The 20,820-nt window shown below is 43.9% G+C and overlaps 1 non-coding gene across 1 annotated transcript; it reads right to left on the minus strand.

Annotated features, from left to right (window-relative positions):
* Positions 1-15,152: 15,152 nt before the first annotated feature.
* TRNAV-CAC (transfer RNA valine (anticodon CAC)) lies at positions 15,153-15,224 on the minus strand. The gene has a single exon. It is a non-coding gene; the product is annotated as a tRNA-Val (tRNA).
* Positions 15,225-20,820: the final 5,596 nt, after the last annotated feature.

A 20,820-nucleotide genomic window follows, 5' to 3' on the forward strand; every position in this document is an offset into this window, starting at 1 on the left:
AATTTGTTATGGCTTTTGGCACAAAAAAACAACAACATTCCCTATAATTGAGTAAAACACGGTACCCTGAACGGTTTGGTACAACATCAAGCTTATTATTCGCAAAACTATTCCAGGCTATCTAATGCAGTCCGCAATAATCACCTTAAGAACATAAGAAAAGTCCTGCTGGATCAGACCAAGGCCCACCAAGTCCAGCAGTCTGTTCACACAGTGGCCAACCAGGTGCCTCTAGGAAGCCCACAAACAAGATGACTGCAGCAGCACCGTCCTGCCTGTGTTCCACAGCACCCAATATAATAGGCATGCTCCTCTGATCATGGAGAGAATAGGTATGCATCATGATTAGTATCTGTTAACTAGTAGCCATGAATACAACTCTCCTTCATGAACATGTCCACTCCCCTCTTAAAGCCTTCCAAGTTGGCAGCCATCCCCACATCCTGGGGCAGGGAGTTCCACAATTTAATTATGCATTGTGTGAAGAAATACTTCCTTTTATCAGTTTTGAATCTCTCACCCTCCAGCTTCCGCAGATGACCCTGTGTTCCCGTATTATGAGAGAGGGAGAAAAGCTTCTCCCTGTCCACTCTCCCCAAACCTTCCTCAAATTGAAGTAATGGTGGTTGTGACAATGGCTACAAGTGGCAGGGTATGGGGCTGGGCTAGAGGGGGGAGAGTGCAAAGCATAAAAATTAGCAACAACATTGGAAAGATAGATAACACATTGAAATGACATTAAAGTCATTATCAGCAAACCACACTCTCTGTAAAATATTTATTAGGAGCCCAGATCAAGCTCCTAGTCACAGGAACGTACTGGGGGGTAGGTGGGCACGTACCGGAACGTAGACATGAACACACACATAAAGCTGCCTTACACTGAATCAAGCCATTAGTCCCTTAAGGTTACTATTGTCTATGCAGACTGGCAGCAGCTCTCCAGGATCTCAGATGGAAGTCTTACACGTCACCTGCACCCTGGTCCTTTTAACTGGAGATGCTGGGGATTGAACCTGCAGCCTTCTGCATGCAAAAAAGAGGCTCTTCCACTGAGCCACAGCCCCTGCCCAGAAAAGGTCTGTGTTGGAAGCCCAGAAGCAGGCCTTGCCACTGTCTCCAAGAGACTCCAACTGTGCTTATCTGCAACAGGTCCTGTCTTTCAGACTCTGACCCTAGCAAATCACAGCTTTTTTTGCCTTTTGGGGATATCCTATGAATACATTAATAGTGCCAGTTTCTAGACAAGACTTGCTGTGCCCACCCCCCAGTCACAAGCAATTAAAATGGGGTTAGTGGTGGGGTGGTGGTGAGGGGAATACATTTTGCCTCCAGTGTACAGGCATCCGCATGTGCGTGCATGAACACTAAAGGAACCATGTAGCAACACAGATGCTATGGTATTTTTTGCATTGGTGTGCATATATTCCACAACAATGATGCTTTCCTAACATGTCTTGATCCCAAAGGACAAACACCTTCAATAGAACAAGCTGTTGCAGTGTAAATGAATGGAGCAGACAAAGTAGAGCCTTCAGCAATGTGCATTGAAGGAGACGGGTCTTGGGCGGGGGGGAGTGATTAGAAACATGTTCATTGGTGAAATGTTAAAGAAAAAAGTCTCTTCCTACCCCCATTTATTTATCAAGATATTTGCAAAGCAGTGGTTGGATTTTTTGTAAATGCAGTTTAAACCGAAATCCCAGCCTTTAGAAATTATGCATGACATAAATAAAAAGAAGAGTTGGGTTTTATACCCCAATTTTCTCTACCGTCAAGGAGTCTCAAAGCAGCTTAGAATCGCCTTCCCATCCTCTCCCCACAACAGACACCTTCTGAGGTAGCTGGGGCTGAGAGAGTTCGGAGAGAACTGTGACAAGCCCAAGGTCACCCAGCAGGCTGCATGTGGAGGAGTGAGGAAGCCAACTCGGTTCACCAGATTAGAGTCTGCCACTCATGAGGAGGAGTGGGGAATTAAACCCGGTTCTCCAGATTAGAGTCCACCGCTCTTAATCACTACACCATGTTGGCTCTACATGGAATTGTACTGCGAGAAACACTATTGACTGGTGGATGCAAACAAACAAAAAGCTAGAAAACATAAAACAGAAAAAGCAACAGACCAGAAAAAGCAACCACCAGTCGACAATGTTTCTCACAGTACAATTCCATGTAGAGCTACTCCAGTCTAATTCCACTGAAATTAACAGATTTAGATGGAGTAACTTTGCATAAAAAAGGTAAAAGGTAAAGGTCTCCTGTGCAAGCACCGGGTCATTCCTGACCCATGGGGTGACATCACATCCCAACGTTTACTAGGCAGACTTTGTTTACGGGATGGCTTGCCAGCGCCTTCCCCAGTCATCTTCCTTTCACCTCCAGTTAAGCTGGGTACTCATTTTACTGACCTCGGAAGGATGGAAGGCTGAGTCAACCTTGAGCCGGCTACCTGAAACCGACTTCCATCAGGATCGAACTCAAGTCGTGAACAGAAGTTTGGACTGCAGTACGGCAGCTGCGCCACGGGGCTCCTTAACTTTGCATAGGATCGCCTTATTGTTCAAGACCTTGGCCTAAGAACGGGGGGGGGGGAGAAAGCATAGGATTGCAGTGTTAGATACTTCCAGAGGCCTTTCCGTAGCATCTAATGGAGGAAAGAAAACCTTCTTAGGGAGGGAATTCTCCAACTTTGGTACCACTCAGAAAGCATCTCCCTGGCCCTTACGAAGGTGTTTTTCTCCATTACACAAAGGAGCCGTCTCCTTAATGAACACATGAAGTTAGCAGAGCAACCCCTTCTTTTCCACCAAAAGCGAAAGGCTGACCTGGCCACGTAAGCCCAACATCCTCCAATCTGCACCCGGAAAACTTATCAACACCCGCCCCCCCCCCCAATAACAATGTCACAACTGGGGAAGAAAGGACACCGATGCTTGCGCTTGCAGAAACAGAAGAGCCTGAAATAATATGGTGCAATACTGTGCCGTGCAACTGGCAGCTTCAGATGTAAACATCTGATACCTGCAACTGGGAGGTGGAACAACAGGAAGCATTATTAAATAACAAAAACCAGGTAAGCTTACCTACCGCTTTTTACCATCTACAATTCAAAATGCGCTAATCTTCTCTGTTATCGTTTCAATTTTAGTATATGTGCCGCCGAAGCAAGCGCTACGATTCAAAACATGACCAAAAAATTCTTCCCAGCAACACTGCACCTAGATAATTACTTTCCAATGGCCCCACTTACCTGGGACAACTCTTTTAGTACCTGTCTAATGCACATCACTGCTCTCATTTTGTCTGATGATGATGTATCTTTAAAATGTTGTTAGTGTACATACATGCTTAACAGCATGTGTGTTTACATTTCAGTTCCTTCCACCTGGATTCAGAAGTGGGAGTAGATGCATCTTATCCCCAGCGCACATGCATGCAAATGCTAAGGCCCATGTAACGTGCATCCCACCACCAGGATCCTGAAGGTGTGATGCCCATCTTCCACAGAGATTTGAAATATTTTGGTGGCTCCATTCTACATTCTTGAACATGGTTCATATGGTGCCGTCATAATGTGCTCACACATGCATCTCGATGTTGGGCATCAGGCATTCGCGTGCACTTTCTAGGAAAGTCACTTGTCTCATCTACCCAAGAGACCTCAAGGTGATTTCCTTCCTTTCCCAGAAAGTCCGTAAGGTGTAAGGAAATAAGGAATGTTGTATCAGTTGCCCCTATGGAACTCCACCTGCTCTTGGTTTCCTGTGCTCTGCTCAATAATGGCAGAAGCACTAGGATGATTGACAAGTTACTTTGTGTGTGTGTGTTAAGCGCCGTCAAGTCGCTTCCGATTCACGGCAACCCTATGAATCAATGTCCTCCAAAACCTCCTATCTTTAACAGCCTTGCTCGGGTCTTGCAAATTGAGGATTGTGGCTTCCTTTATAGAGTCTATCCATCTCTTGTTGGGTCTTCCTCTTTTCCTGCTGCCTTCAACTTTTCCTAGTATGACTGTCTTTTCCAGTGACAAGTTACTTGGGCACTTGGCAAATTAAAAAAACACACACACACACATTTATTTATTTAAATTATTTTATAAATAACTTTAAGTAAATAAAAGGCACGTTTTGGGCAGTTTTCATTTGGCTCGATTCAGACACAACGCCAAATCACGGTCAAGAATAATAGTTTGGAGAGATGGCTGAATTACAGTGACCCGTTTCCCTAGATTTGGCAAACCACATCTACAGCCATTGCTGTTGCCCCATAAGGACAGAGGTGAACCTGAAAGTAGTCTGCACAGAAAACAAAACCAGATGAGCTGCTCCAAGCCACGGTTTGCCCTTCGTACATCTGGACGCTCAAAGCACAGTTGGGACGCTAATCCTAGTTTGATGCAATGTCTGAACTGAGCCAGTGCTATCCACCACGATCTCAACATTTCTGGTAATGAACTCAGCATACCATTGGTGATAAAGAAAGATTAAACAATTGCAGTAGCAACCATATGTACACATAGTCCAAGAGACATGCCTCCAACTGTCCTGCTCCTGAGCCAGAGTGGTGCAGTGTTTAAGAGCGGTGGTTTGGAGCGGTGGACTCTGATGTGGAGTACCGGGTTTGAGTCCTCACTCCTCCAGATGAGCGGCGGAGGCTAATCTGGTGGACTGGATTTGTTTCCTCACTCCTGCACATGAAGCCAGCTCGGTGACCTTGAGCTAGTCACACTCTCTCAGCCCCACCTACCTCACAGGGTGTCTGTTGAAGGGAGGGGAAGGTGATTGTAAGCTGGTTTGATTCTTCTTTAAGTGGTAGAGAAAGTCGGCATATAAAAACCAACTCTTCTTCTTCTTCTTAAAGCCGGGAGAGAAGTTGGCAATCCTGATTCCAGGGCTGCCTCGCAGCTGAACCCGTTCATGGGTGCCAAGTCTCCGTGCCTAGCTGTTCATCCCTACAGGGAGAATCCTAATTAACTTATCAACCTATTTTAATAATTGCTAATTACAGTGGATTTAAAGAGCTGATGTAACATGAAGCAAAAATAAATAAATAAAATTTCACCCATATCCACACCTCTAATAAATCTCTGACTTTTATAGAGATAAACCAAACAAACATCAGTTGGTACAAGTCTAGCCATTCCATCCCATAACCTTATTAAGCCTTTACTGATTTTTAAAAAAATCAGTTACTGGGAAGTACACAATAGCAAGCTTAACAACCAGAAGGTATATTTCCCAGGTAGAAACATAGCCAGTCATATGAATAAACCCAGTATTACTCATGTGAGCAAAGTTTCCAATAGCTTTGTTTTGGGGATGCAGTGCTCCCAAGGAAGTACGCTCACAAATGGAAAAAAAAACGTGCTATAAAAAGCCACCCTTACATAAATGGAAAAGGAAAGAACCAACTCCTCTAATTGTTACTTTGAAAAGTAGAGGCTTCTCCGATTCCAGCTAAAAACACACACACACAAAAAAACATGAGTAGTCCTCAGATTTCCACTTTTTCACAACGGCTCCCACGGCATTTACAGTTTTAGAGTTCAAACGCATGAATCACCATGCTCAAATCCGAGAGCTGTCAGAAACAACGAGCGAAGGGAGAAAGAGACAATTAGATGGACAAATGTAAGCCCTATGAGATAACATCCCTGTACATCAACTTCACTGGTTTGCGGAGCAGGCTTTATAGATAAGATGTAGTTACCCTTCATCAGAAACAAACTATGAAGTTTATCTCCTGCTTAGCAGCTTAGCCGCAGGACGCGTCAGCCTGTGCATAAACAGCCAAGCCCTATCACACCACCGCAATTAAAGAACGATTAATTCCTCCTCCACCCACTATGGAAGAACATCAAAAGCTGACTGATATCTTCTGGGGGTTAAGCTTTCAAAATTCGGCTACATTTCCATTGCGAGTCTTCAGTTTTCACGGTGTTATACTGTTCCCAAGGCACGAAAACGTAATTCGAGAAAGAGCCGAATGACTCAGAACATGTATCCAAGATTTGCTGTTGTCCAGAGGACGTTCAATGTTGAATGTTTGTTGTACACAGGCCTGTATTACAATTAAAGTGGAGATCAAATCACTGTTCTTTACACTTTGTACTCATAAAAATAAGTTGCTTTAAGCATTTTAAGGCCAATTATGAGAAATCTTTGGTTGAGATCTTAGGAGGGAAATAAATTTGTCCACAACCTGCATTTGCTGAGCTATGAACCCATAGAAGAAGAAGAGCTGGTATTTACACCCCACTTTTCTCTACCTTTAAGGAGTATCGAAGTGGCTTATGGTTGCCTTCCCCTCCTCTCCTTACAACAGACACCTTGTGAGGTAGGTGGGGCTGAGAGAGTTTGGAGCGAACTGTGACTAGCCCAAGGTCACCCAGCTGGCTGCATGTGAAGGAGTGGGGAAACAAATCTGGTTCACCAGAGTAGAGTCCGTCGCTCAAGTGGAAGAGTGGGAAATCAAACCCCGTCCTCCAGATTAGAGTCTGCCGCTCTTAACCATGACACCACGCTGGCTATCACAAGTTCTTCACCTGTCATGCCATCCCATAGGGCTGTTTAATTATCTGGCGATGGTCCTCTTCAGTCATGGCGCCCACACCTTGGATTGGTTTACCAGAGGAGGTGAGGAGGGCACCTATGTTACTCACTTTCAGTAGGAGCTCCAAAACACATCTGATTCAGAGGGTCTTCTATTGAATAGGATGAATGGCTGATGGGGTGTTTAATATTTGTGGCTTATTGAGGTTGTTAGTCAAGCATTTGTGGACCATTCGGTCATTTTTACGGCTGATAATATTTTATTGGTTTTACATGCCTTTTTACGCAGAGCACATTTTTTATGAGCTGCCTTGGTCCCCTTTCTGAACGGGAAAGGGAGGATATAAATATTTTAAAACATGCAAACAATCATGGGGGGCATTTGCAAGGCAGAATTGATCAGCAGGCAATGTCTGACCATTCCCACGCTTATCCGTTCTCCACTGAAAATCTCACAATCCAAGCCAGGCTTATTTCCAGTTTCAGAACCAGGCATGGGGGGAAGGGGCATTAAAAACCACCACCCCCAGATCAATTTGGAATTGGGCAAACCAAGCTATCTTTTAAAAAAACAGATAATTGTTCAATTTTTTCCAAAATTTTGGACTCTGTTGAGCCTCCCCACAGGTAAATAACAACAAAAAACAGATGAGCCATTCAACTGCCGCATGTAGAAGTGGACAGGGTTGCATGGACTCAAAAAGAAACCCCAAAAAATCTATGAAAACAAAGCAACTGCCCCAGGAAACCCATTAATATAAGAAGTGAAAAAAACCTGATCTCTACAACAAGACTTTCAAAGAAATTAGAAAACAAGCCATGCTTCTCCTAGTAAAAGCCTCACACTTTGAAAAACCTGCAGTCAAGTAGGATTCAACCTTACGCACTGTGTGTCCACCTTGCTTTAAATGACTTAAGTACCATTTGGTGCGACCCACCTTAAGTCTGCATATAACCCTGTTACAAGTTAAGACCAGCGGTAGAAGACCAATGGTTTTCATATTTTGAGTTTGTTCCCAATCATACAAACTATTCTAAGTCATTTGATGGCCTACTTCCAACTGTACCATAGACTGGATTCCAACCAGCTAGTCAGCTAGTGAAAAAGGGAGGAGGGGGTCCCATTTATGGCTGCCAGCTCTGGGTTGGGAAATGACTAGAGCTTTTGGGGATGGAGCCTGAGGAGGGTGGAGTTTGGGGAGGGGAGGGACTTCAGTGTCATAGAGTCCACCTTCTGAAGTTGTCATTTTCTCCGGGTGAACTGATCTCTGTCACTTGGAGATCAGTTGTAATCCCAGGAGATCTCCAGCCACCAACTGGAGGTTAACAACTCTAGTCCCATTTGACCACAAAAAGGCTAAGCTGAAGATCATGGGACCTGCATGGACAAAAGGTATGTGGGATGGGTTTGGTAGTAAAGAGGGGAGTTGGGGCTGAGGTTGTGTGAAACAGATGGGTGGATCCAACCCCATATTCTTGGCACATGCACCTCTATGTCATGCAATGTGCATCTACTAGGTGAAGCCACTGCTGGCTCCTTCTCATCTAAAAGAGACACGGAGCTAGCTAAACCTTAGTCAGTGGCGAAGCAAAGTGAAATATTGTTGGGCTAAGTAAAATAACGAAAGCCTGTTCTGGCTTTTTGGATGAGTATCTCAGCATCTCCCATGTTAGCTCAAATGTATTTCAATTTCTGGGAAGATTAAATAAAGGGAGTTTCTCCACCCTTTCTCATGTGTACCATAAAACAGATTTATTACCCAAGTTCTGTTCTGTGTTTTTGTTGGGGTGGGGGGAGAGACAAAGAATAAGGAAAATTGTGGACCAAGCTCATTTACTTTTACAACCAGGATTTTCTTTCTAATGAATACAGAGCTAAAGCTTGGCCTTCTACTTTATACTCTGGTCACTCTTTCTATCTTCACTAATGTCAAACAGACTATTACACTAGGGAATATACAACCTCTGCAGCTGTGTGACGCTGCCTGGAAAGTCTTCCTTAATTTTTTGGAGCAACATCTTTCTCTTAATGCTCTAAAGGAAATATAATGGGGGGAGATCAGTTCTTTCTGTAAATTATGTCCCTTAAACTCAAATGCACGCAATTCTTTGTTTGCTGGCTCAGTATTAAAGAGTGGCCGAAACACAACCTTTTCTACATCTAACCAAAAACAACCAGACTCAACGGATGCTCATTACAGTGGTTGGAGTGCTGGATTAAGATCGGGGAGACATGAGGTCAAATCCCTACAGGGTGATCACAGGTGGGTCTCCACCTAGGGTTGCCAGGTCCCTCTTCACCATGGGTGGGAGGTTTTGGGGGCGGAGCCTGAGGAGGGCAGAGTTTGGAGAAGGGACTTCAATGCCATAGAGTCCAATTGCCAAAGCGGCCATTTTCTCCAGGTGAACCGATCTCTATGGGCTGGAGATAAGTTGTAATAGCAGGAGATCTCCAGCTAGTACCTGGAGGTTGGCAACCCTATCTCCACCTCTCAGGCTAAGCTATTTCACAGGAGGAGAAAATCCTTGGAGGAAGAACAAGACAGAATTGTAATTGTTTTATTGGTCTTAGACTGTATTATATAAATTTGATTTGATTTTACAGAATTTGTAATAAATAATAACAATAATAACAATAATAACAATAATAACAATAATGAACTACAAGAAATCCCAGAGAACAGCACTGGCCTATAAAACAGGTACTGGGGCTTTAGGCCAAAAATTCTGGCTCAAATTAAGCAACAAACTCAGTGTTTCTTGTTGAAGAAAAATGTGATTAGACTACACAAACTGGAAAAAAACTGAAACATCATAGGAGTGCATTGCATTTTGCATTTATTTATGAGGCCAACCCATAAAACAGGCATATTCCTATATATTTCCATGCTATATTGTATTTTGTTATTTAAAATATTTATATCTCATCCAAGGTGAGATAAAAGGCAGTCAATGGAGAAATATAAAATTCCCAGAAATTTTAAAGCCATGGAAAAAATGAGGTGTTATTCCGGGAAAGAATAGAAAGTTTGAAACAAACTGAAATATATGTCATACTTTCCTAACAAGCCTAAACTTATTTTACTGCTTTAACAACATAAAATGCATCATTTACAACTTAATTAGCATACACAATCGCACTTTTTAGCATATTCATGGTATAAATGCATATTTTAGCATATTCATGGTATAAATGTTTTGGTTTTCTACAATAAATTTTTACAATATGGTTTTCTACAATAAATTTCCAAATATTCCCAGTATGTGTGAGACAGCTGCAAATTGCTGCACCTTAAGTTGCATTAGCATGTATATCTTATTGTTTGCCATGATATGAGAGGTCAGAAAAAGAAAATTTAAAATTAGAAAACAAATTCTCTAGAAAACAATAGAAATTGTACAATTCATACTGGACAATCCTGCATAGTCACAACAGGTAGGACTACCATCAAGTTATACTGTATATATCAAGTTACACTTTATAGCATTAAAAACACTGAACTATCACTTTATAATCAAACACATTATATAATTGTTGACAAAATTATATAATTGTTGACAAAATTATGCATATTTAAATAAACATATCTTCAAAAATATGTTGTACGTGTCTACATTATACATTGGAATTAACAGCATCTAATGCTGTAGATCTTTTGAGTGTGTAGAACTTTGACTTAAAAAGCATTCTATGTGAGACAATATTTTATAGGAGTTTTTTCAGTACTCCCCCAAATTTCCTAATTTTTCCATTGGAAAATCTGAAAAAAGTCCTCGAGGGGGGGTGTTCCCAATTCCTCCCCCCTCCCCCCAAGGTTTTCACATCACTACAGCCAAGGTAAATAAATGACATACTATCTAGTTACAAAACCATGCGGGAAAGACTTAAAACCACCAGCTTCAACCAAACAGCAGCAGCAGACTGTCAGAATACTTGTCATTAAATGTTCTTTCAAACAAAGCAGTTTTAACTGGGTGCCATAATCAAGAGAATGAACTAGGATAATTTCTCTAGACAGACTATTCTACTCCTTACGCACCACCACCGAAAAGGCTCTGTCCCTTGTAGCCACCTGCCAGACCTAAAGTCAGGGACTCTTGGGGTTTGGAATGATGACTTCAGCAAATGTCCAAGCTCGCATGGGTAGGGTTGCCAACCTCCAGGTGGTAGCTGGAGATCTCCTGCTATCACAACTGATCTCCAGCTGATAGTTATCACCTGGAGAAAATGGCCACTTTGGCAATTGGACTCTATGACATAGAAGTCCCTCCCCTTCCCAAACCCCGCCCTCCTCAGGCTCTGCCCCAAAAACCTCCCGCCGGTGGCGAAGAGGGACCTGGCAACCCTACATATGGGAGAAGGCAGGTTTATCAGATAGCCCTTAGGGGCAGGGTGACCATGGCTGGAAAAAGCATTAAGAGAGGCTGGGAACTGACCTTTAACCAGACATACAAGAGGGATAGCAGAACCACACAGGATGCCCAGAGCTCTTTGGAGGAAAGACAGAATCAAAATGTTACAGACAACAGAAATGGTGATGGCCAACTGGGGGCCCACAGGCAGCCAGAGAGCTAGTACAGTGTTGTTCCAGGTTTAAATACCTGTGAATCCTAATGAGAAGAGCAGGAGGAGAAGGAGAAGAGTTGGTTTTTATATGCCAATTTTCTCTACTACTTAAGGGAGAATCAAACTGGCTTACAATCACCTTCCCTTCCCTACAACAGACACCCTGTGAGGTTGGTGGGGCTGAGAGAGCTCTAAGAGAGCTATGACTAGCCCAAGGTCACCCTGCTGGCTTCCTGGGTAGGAGTGGGGAAACCAACCCGGTTCACCAGATTAGCATCCACCGCTCATGTGGAGGAGTTGGGGAATCAAACCCGGTTCTCCAGATCAGAGTCCACGACTCCAAACCACCGCTCTTAACCACCACACCACACTGGCTCTCCTGGGGCCTGGGGTGACCTGGGGCCAGTTACTTTCTATCACCCTAACTTATCTCACAGGTTTGTTGTGAGGATAAAGTGGAAGAAGAGAGAAACCTGTATGTTGCTCTCAGCTTCTTGGAAGGGCAGGATAAAAACGTAATAGAGATAATTCTGTCCAGTTCTTGTGCAACCCGCAGTTGACGACAACCTCAACCTACCAGGCCCTCAAGGGCGTTCCCAAACCACCTCTGCCATTTTATTATTAACAAGAAAATGTATAAAAATACAGCTGCTGACGGTGGCTTCACAATGTACGTCGACAGCCTTCAGGGAGCTCCCATTTGGGTCAGATTTTTATTTTTCTGCAAAGACCCTCACACAAAGTTTGCCCTCAAGTCTCGGCTACAGAAACAACCGAACAGCTTTTTGAAAGATTCATTTCACTCTTACTTTTTTGGAGATAACTTTAACTGCTCCACAGAGGCTAATAATTTTGACATAGCATGCAAGTTACAATGGGTTGTGAGCCGGAGTTAATATGAAGCCCTTCGTTTGCGCTGCCAAGTACATTTTTGTGCATCAAAATTTAATATTAAAGAAGCTGTAAATCTATCCATCTGGGTATGTTGGATCAAAGTAAGTTTTCCTCCCTCTCGGACCCCTCCCTGATATATTAAATTTGAGCCAGATTCTAAGTTTATGCAAATTTCCACTTGATGGAGTAATAATTCAAGAAGTGGTAAAGGGGAAAAGTTCAAATGTTCACTGTTTCAGCGCTAAAGATTGAAGTTTCCTGTAATGTGGACAAAACAAATACATCTTGGTAAAGGGGATCCTGAGACTCAGTTTTGTTGACTGCGCAAAAGCCAACTCGTTACAGCTGAATGGTTCACGACTTTTATGCAGCCAGTGGAACAAATCTGTGTGTTTTTATGGATAGGCTTATGGAAAATCTGGACCCCGAGAGAGGGAAATATAGAAAATGCATGAGAATACACAATCCAACATCATCTGCAATTCCTAGTTCGTTCAGAAACAATGAAAAAGCGGATGGCAAGGAATCGCAATAACTTGTAGCTGACCATGATTAAAGATGAAAAAGGAAATAAAAACCGTAACAGCAAAAACGAATAACGCAACGTATCGATGAATAGCCTTACATAGCCTTACATGTGGTCTGCATAACTGTTGCATACAGATGACATATCTTCCGCAGGGAACTTTACAGAATGAGACAATATGAACATAGGGAAGCAGTGCGAGCAGACAGGCCTCTGCGTTCACCTGAACATCTACATGGCATGAACAACTGTATATATGCTCACAGGGCTTTGTCCCACCAATCGGGGACCCTGCTTCTCAACTGTACTTCCATGTAGATGGTACATGCAGACATACTTAAATCCCCCCCTATGCTCATTTACCCATTTAATGGCTGGAATAAACCATGGGGCTACTGACCAATACATCACAGAAGTTCACCGGCATCTCCAGTTAAAGGGATTAGGCAAGTAGGTGATGTGAAAGATCTCTACCTGAGACCCTGGGACCTCCTGCATGCCAAGCAGATGCTCTACCACTGAGCTATGGCCCTTCCCTTCCTTCAAACAATAGCTTCCAACCAAGACTGATTCTGCAGGCCAGGGAATAAGCACCTCTATCAGGGATGCTGAGCCATCTTCAAAAAAGCCTTGCATTACAATCCCAAGTATCTGGCTGGGGAAGCCAAAGCTCCCCAGAGAGCAGTCTTCACCTCTGCGTGCCAGCGTGGTATAGTGGTTAAGAGCAGTGGTTTGGAACGGTGGACTCTAATCTGGAGAACCAGGTTTGATTCCCCACTGCTCTACATGAGTGGCAAACTCTAATCTGGTGAGTCAGGTTGGTTTCCCCACTCCTACACATGAAGCCAGTTGGGTGACCTTGAGCTAGTCACAGCTCTTATAGCTCTCTCAGCCCCACCTAACTCACAGGGTGTCTGTTGTGGGGAGGGAAAGGGAAGGGAAGGAGATTGTAAGCTGGTTAGATTCTTCCTTAAGTGGTAAAGAAAGTCAGCATATAAAAACCAACTCTTCTTCTCTCATAAGGAGGTCTCTGAGGACTGGGCCTACCATAGTCAGATAAAGTTTGAAGTAAGGCTATGCATCTAACCTTCAGGGATGAGCCTGCTGAGAACAAATAATCACTGCATTTCCTACTTGTATCTGATGAAAGAAGCTCTCTCGAAAGCTTATACTCTGGACATTTTGTTGGACTTTCGGGTGCTACTGGCCTCGAATCTTGTTCTTCTACTGCAGACCAACATGGTTACCCATCTGAAACTGTCTGCATTCTGCAATTACATACAACCTTCCATCTAGGAAGAAGAAGAGTTGGTTTTTATACGCTGATTTTCTCTACCTTTAAGGAGTCTCAGACCAGGTTGCAATCGCTTTCTCTTTCTCTCCCCACAACAGACTCTTTATGAGGTATGTGGGGCTGAGAAAGTTCTGAGAGAACTGTGACTGGCCCAAGGTCACCCAGCAGGCTTCATGTGGAGGAGTGGGGAATCAAACCCGGTTCTCCAGATCAGAGTCCACCGCTGTTAACCACTACACCATGCTGGACTGACTTCTTCCTGTTGCTGCAATAGTCAGCCAAAAGATGAGTAATGATTGGTCAACCTTTGTGACGTCACCAGGTTTCTTTGTACCTCCCAAGAATTTTTTAAAAAAAAACTTTGCTTGCTTTTTCTAAGCACAGCACCAAATGAACGTTCAAGTAATTGAATGTTCATTCTGCACTTTTATAAATATTTATAAAAGGTATACAGAGCTCTTTAAGTGCAGCCGGAGGGGTTAACGGCCAAGGTTGACCATGGTGCTCAATTTATTCGTCCTTGGTGTTCTGAAGAGACTTGACACATCCTGCTGCTGGAGCTGGAGAACTGCACTCCTTGGGCAAGTACACAGCAGCTCCTGGGTCCTCAGGAGGCACCGTAACTGGTCTCGCCACAGAATTTTCAACTTAGCCCTGAATGGAATACCTGTACCAAAGGTCAGGGAAAAGAGGTGCAACTGGAACAGGTCCCAAGAATGGACTCTGCCCAAATGGACTTTTCCGTCCCAACGCCTCATCGTATTCCGTGTGAAGTGCTTGTGCTGGATTCTCAGACTCTCTACAGACAAGTCCTTGGTTTTCAGCCACTCAGTTTATTAATGGGTATGTCTGTCAAAGAAGTTATGAAAGTGACGGGATGTCAGGCTCAAGCTACGCAAGGAAACAAAAGAGCAGCAAGCGCCGATTTCAAGGTACATCTGTTCACAGCCCAAGTTTCGTCTACAGACGTATTTCTAAAAACACAAGGCAAAAAAAAACACCACCTCTGGCAAGTTGTGTGCTGTTTCGGGCTTAAGTGTTTATTCAGCTGTGCTACTGAAGACAATGGCTTTTCTCAGAGGCGGAGAGCAACATAGAAAGTCTACTCGTAAGGGACCTTCAATTGGCAAGTCTTGATCCACAATTGGGTCTCATTCAGGTCCAGTAGCACCCTGAAGTCACATGAACACATGAAGCTGCCTTCTACTGAATCAGACCTTTGGTCCATCAAAGTCAGTATTGTCTATTCAGACCAACAGCGGCTCTCCAGGGACTCAGGCGGAAGTCTTTCACATCACCTACTTGCCTAGTCCCTTTAACTGGAGGTGCCGGGGATTGAACCTGGGACCTTCTGCATGTGAAGCAGATGCTCTACCACTAAGCCACAGCCCCTCCCCTTAAAGACCAACAACATTTCCTGGGCATAAGCTTTCGAGAGTCAATGCTCCCTTCATCAGATACCTTATATCTGCAATGGTTTGGGCTCTACATGTTATGTCAAGGCACTAAGTTATTCTTGAACTGGTCACATCCACTAATTTTAATGGGAGGATGATTTCCTAACACTTCAATGGTCTATGCCATTGCTTTCCTATTTTTACAAGAAAAGACAGTTTATGAAGTGTTTGGCTTCCTCAACCTATTACATGCCTGGTCTGTTGTATATTGCCTGTATATGTAAATATATTTGTAATGTGTGTGTATGTTTTATATATGATTTAAATAGACCACTGAGGAAGGCCATATAGGCCGAAACGTGTTTGGCTTGTGGTGACAGACATGGTGACAGACATTAAGAAATGCCATTGTGCTATTTTAACGGTGTCTAAATAATTTTAATTCTTATATAGCGCTTCTAATAAATTATATATTTTCATTATTTATATAAATATTTTTTCATCCCACCCAACCTTGGGTACCCAACTTCCTCACTGAAGTACCATGGGATCTCCTAAATTAGGTTACCACCCTCAAATCCCAATTGTCTATATGGTTCCTATCAAATACAACAATATTAGGGTATATGGTTCCTTACTTGAGATTACTTAGTACCAAAGCTAAAATGGCTGGTTCTACCACAAACCCCTCTGAGTTTTCCAAAAGTACAAATGCAAACACTACTACCCACATCTCCAATAGCAGAATTACTGCAAAGACAAAGCCAGGAGAAGCTCAGGGATCTGTCATTTCTCCCTTTCCCCTCTATTAGTTAAAAGGCCGCTGACCCTTTCATTTCCACCCCTGAAAGGAGTGTCCTTTTTACTGGCAGAATTCACGTGCTATACCAAACAACAAACAGAAATTCAATAGGAAAAGCTTTTATGAGAAAAGCCCCGTTGAATCAGACCACAGGTACATTTACTCCAGCATCCTGTTTCCCACAGCGATCAAGCAGAAGGCTCTACTAGCAAGGCATGAAGGAACAACCTTTTCCCACTGCTGCCTCTCAAGAAACTGGCACTTAGAGGCGCGCTGTGTCCAAGCATGAAATGATCTAACCCCTGACTTAAAGCACGTTATTTACACAGGCAGGAGAAAAAGGTGGGCATTTGACGACAACATTTCACACTACAGGTGGAGGAATCATAGAGGGACCCATTCTGGAAGGATCTTCTATGTTAAAATCTCCCAGGAAATAGAGGATGAGCGCACCTTTCCGCTGCGGCACTAGTTTTCTAACTGCATGGATCTTTCTCCTTAATATAAAGGAACATTCAAAGTTAGAATCCATCATGCGCAGTCTCATCTTCTGGCATGTGCAAACCAAGCTTGAGCAGGGGTTCACGACATCCCACGGGCAAGGAACTCCATAATTCCTCCCCAACCACCTCCAAATCACTGCATCCCAATGGAAAAAAACGCAAAACATGTTGGATCTCCTTCTGCTATATTGCTGTTCAAGGCACAGGAGCTTCGTCGGGGAGGGTGAGAGCAGCAAGCAACCTAGGGTTGCCAACCTCCAGGTACTAGCTGGAGATCTCCTTAAAAGACAGTGAAAAGCGGGATATAAAAATCTGAAAATACATATGGAGGGATGGTGGCCAAGGTTGGCACCGTTGGTAGGGTTGCCAACCGCCTGGCACTAGCTGGAGATCTCCTGCTATTACAACTGATATCCAGGCAATAGAGATCAGTTCACTAGGAGAAAATGGCCGCTTTGGCCATTGGACTCTATGGCATTGAAGCCCCTCCCCTCCCCAAACCCCGCCCTCCTCAGGCTCCACTTCAAAAACCTTCCGCTGATGGGGAAGAGGGAACCCAAAAGCAACCTAAAGAGTGTTTCGTTAAATAGTAGTAGAAAAGGGCAAGAGTCCAGTAGCACCTTAAAGACTAACAAAAATATTTTCTGTAAGGTGCTCCTGGACTCTTGCCCTTTTCTACTACTGCAGACAGACTAACACGGCTACCCTCTGTGAACTAGCCTCGTTAAATAGTGCAATCTTCATTAGACTGGTGAAAGCTTCACCTGTTGAACTCCTGCCCCTTTTAAAGGGGGCGTGAAGGAGGGGGGGTGAAGCAGCAATCAGTCTAAGGGTAGGCGGAAGAAAGCCCCTAAACACCCCACCAGCATAATCCCTCGGTAACCCTAATCTTTGCCCAACGGGGTTTGACCACGAGCCCGCCTCCCTTCCCCAAGACACAGCCCGCTATCTCACCGGTGCGGCCTCTGAAGGAGGAAGGGGAGGAGTCAGCGCTCTCAAACCCCCCCCGTTAGAGTCACCCCGGAAGAGCTGGGGGCGATCGATCACTCGGCGGTCCACAGGCGAGCGAGAAGAACGCCGAGCTGTGCAACGAGGGAGGGAGGGAGCGCGTTCCGTCACGTGGCGGCGAGACTGACAGCGCCCGCCTCCCTTTTCCGCTAGCCGGTGTTGTATCGCCCTAGGAGCGGGTTGAGGCTGCGCATGCGCTGATGGCTGGAGAAGGTGGTTCTGCGGCGGCAGAAGGATGGAGCGCGCTTGAGAGGAGGAGGGATTGTGGATTGATTGACATCCTAGCAAGTGCGGGTTTGGGAGCGCCTGAAAGAGTTTGGTGCGGGATGGCACGAAGGTGCGACGCTTTTCTTTAGCAGTCCATCCGTTTATGCAGGGGAGGTTTTGCCTTGGATTTGCCGCTCTCTAGATGCACCCATTCTCAAAACTCTGCATGGGGGCTTATTTTTTCCATTTATGCAGGGGAGATTTTGCCTTGGATTAGCCACTCTCTTGATGCACATTTTCCCCATCTGAATTCTCAAAACTCTGCATGGGGGCTTATTTTTTCATTTATGCAAGGGAGGTTTTGCCTTGGATTTGCCACTCTCTAGATGCACGTTCCCCCCCCCTGAATTTGCAAAACTCTGCATGGGGGCTTATTTTTTCCATTTATGCAGGGGAGATTTTGCCTTGGATTAGCCACTCTCTTGATGCACATTTTCCCCATCTGAATTCTCAAAACTCTGCATGGGGGCTTATTTTTTCATTATGCAAGGGAGGTTTTGCCTTGGATTTGCCGCTCTCTAGATGCACGTTCCCCCCCCCCCCGAATTCGCAAAACTCTGCATGGGGGCTTATTTTTTCCATTTATGCAGGGGAGGTTTTGCCTTGGATTTGCCACTCTCTTGATGCACATTTTTCCCCATCTGAATTCTCAAAACTCTGCATGGGGGCTTATTGTTGAGTTTTGAGAATTCGGATGGGGGAAATGTGCGTCTAGAGAGCGGCAAATCCAAGGCAAAACCTCCCATGCATAAATGGCCTTTGTGTTTTGAGGATTCGGATGGGGAAAATGTGCATCTAGAGAGCGGCAAATCCAACGAAAAACCTCCCATGCATAAATGGTAACATACCATTTATTCTACAAATTTGTTCTACAAATACCAAAGAGGTAGCTGTGTATAGCCAAACCAGAAGTGCTTGGGGAAATTAAGTTTAAGACGACAGGGAAGGGTATTCAATCCTTTCATCATCCCGACACACATTCTACACTACATCGTTCAGGATTTTCTGTTCCTTGGCTCCGTCATCAACCACAAGAGAGACTGCAATCAAGAAAGCAGAAGGAGGTTGAGACTGGGAAGGGCAGCCATGAAGGAAGTAAAAAAGGTTCTGAAGTGTAAGGATGAACAAGATCAAGTTAATTCATATCAAGATCAAGTTAGTTCATAGCGTCGTATTCCCCATTACTGTGGGGGGCGGGGGTATGAAAATTGGACAACGAAGAAAGCTGACAGGAAGAAACCCGATTCATTTGAAATGTGTTGGAGGAGAGTTTTACGGATACCGTGGACTGCTAAAAAGACAAATCAGTGGGTTCTAGATCAAATAAAGCCTGAACTGTCCCTAGAAACTAAAATGACTAAACGGAGGCTGTCGTACTTTGGTCACATTATGCGAAGACAAGACTTGCTGGAGAAAACAATAATGCTAGGAAAATTAAAGAAAGCAGGAAAAGAGGAAGACCCAACATGAGATGGATTGACTCTATGAAGGAAGCCAGCCACAGCCCCTCCCCATTTGCAAGACCTGAGGAAGGCTGTTAATGATAGGACATTTTGGAGGATGTTGATTCATAGGGTCGCCATGAGTCAGAAGCGACTTGATGGCACTTAACACACACACACACACCCTAAGGTTGTATAGCAAAAGTTCACATTTTATTTACTTCCATTTTATAAGAGATTTTACATGCATAGCAAAATTCTTACCATCCTAATAATACCCTATGCCACAATTTCTTTCCCTCTCCTATCCCTCCCTCCACAGCGGTATAGAAACTAACAATTCACTCTGCTGTGGTTGGAGGAAAAGATGCCCCTGATAAAATTCTACATATAGTGCAATCATTTAAGACAAAGGAATCATTCCCATATTGAAGGTGGCGGCTCTAAAGGCAAGGGAGTTATTGAAAATAATTTACGACATACATCCCAGTTAACTCAAAGTAAAAGAAACTGAGTTAAGATGGACTAAATCTATTTCTTAGGATGCTGTCGGCCCAGATGGTAACTCAGAGACAGGAGGTAAAACAGGAAGTTCACATTGAAATGGAACTTCCTGTTTTGGGAAAGTTAGAGTTGATCCCATGCTGATACCACCTAGGCATAGCCCAACTGAGGGGTGCAATGGGGCTTTGACATGTATTTTCTAGGTGACCGGTGCACTAAGTCAGAGAGCGGATCACTTACCCAACACGTGGACACAACCTTCATTGTAAAACTCCAGCCCGGTATTTGTTGCTTAAAGTAGTTTCTATCCATCCAACAGAGTTTCTAATTCATTGTTCTGCAAAAACAATAGTTTACCCCTCATTACTAAACCTAAATGCAAATACAGTACTACTGTGTGCTTACAAGAATACAGGAATCCTATATGCTTACAGAAGTTTAGTAGCCCCCAAATTTAGCACTTGGCTTAAAGGCTCGGGTGCTTAATTATGGGTGATTTGAACAGTCAATAAAATAAGAACCAGCTCATTTTTGTGAGCTTGCAATGTCTAGACATGTTGGTTATTTAGTCATTTTCCTTACATACTTAGCCTCCGTAGAGGGGATATGACTTCTGTTTCTTTCTCCTGTTTTTTTTAGCCATCAGACTTGCAGCCAAATAAACCTTCAGCGAGACCTTCACCCTATTGTCTACAAAGTAAACATTCTTATTGTGGACTGCTTCAAGCTCCTTAGGGAAAGCTTTAGGTCTGAAATCCAAAAGACACACTGTGTCCTTTTAATAAATTTAATAGTGGAGGCCTTTTATTTGCCCATTCCTGCGGTGTCATGGAGGTTTTCAGAGATTCAGGTTTAGGTTTCGGGATTAGGTGAAACTAGAGCGCTTTAAACCTCTTTAGAAGGTTAGGATTAGGCCTACATCAGGACTAATACAGCCTTTCTGTGCAAAGCTAAATTAAACAGCAAGAATATTTGTTGCACTTTAACTCACAGGTGTTTGGCAGCATACCAGAAAGCATAAAGGAACCACTGGAAGAACCATGAAGGAAAAGCCGTAGAAACATG

The sequence above is a fragment of the Euleptes europaea genome, chromosome 13 (genome assembly GCF_029931775.1).
Source record: "Euleptes europaea isolate rEulEur1 chromosome 13, rEulEur1.hap1, whole genome shotgun sequence".
Lineage (NCBI taxonomy): Eukaryota > Metazoa > Chordata > Lepidosauria > Squamata > Sphaerodactylidae > Euleptes > Euleptes europaea.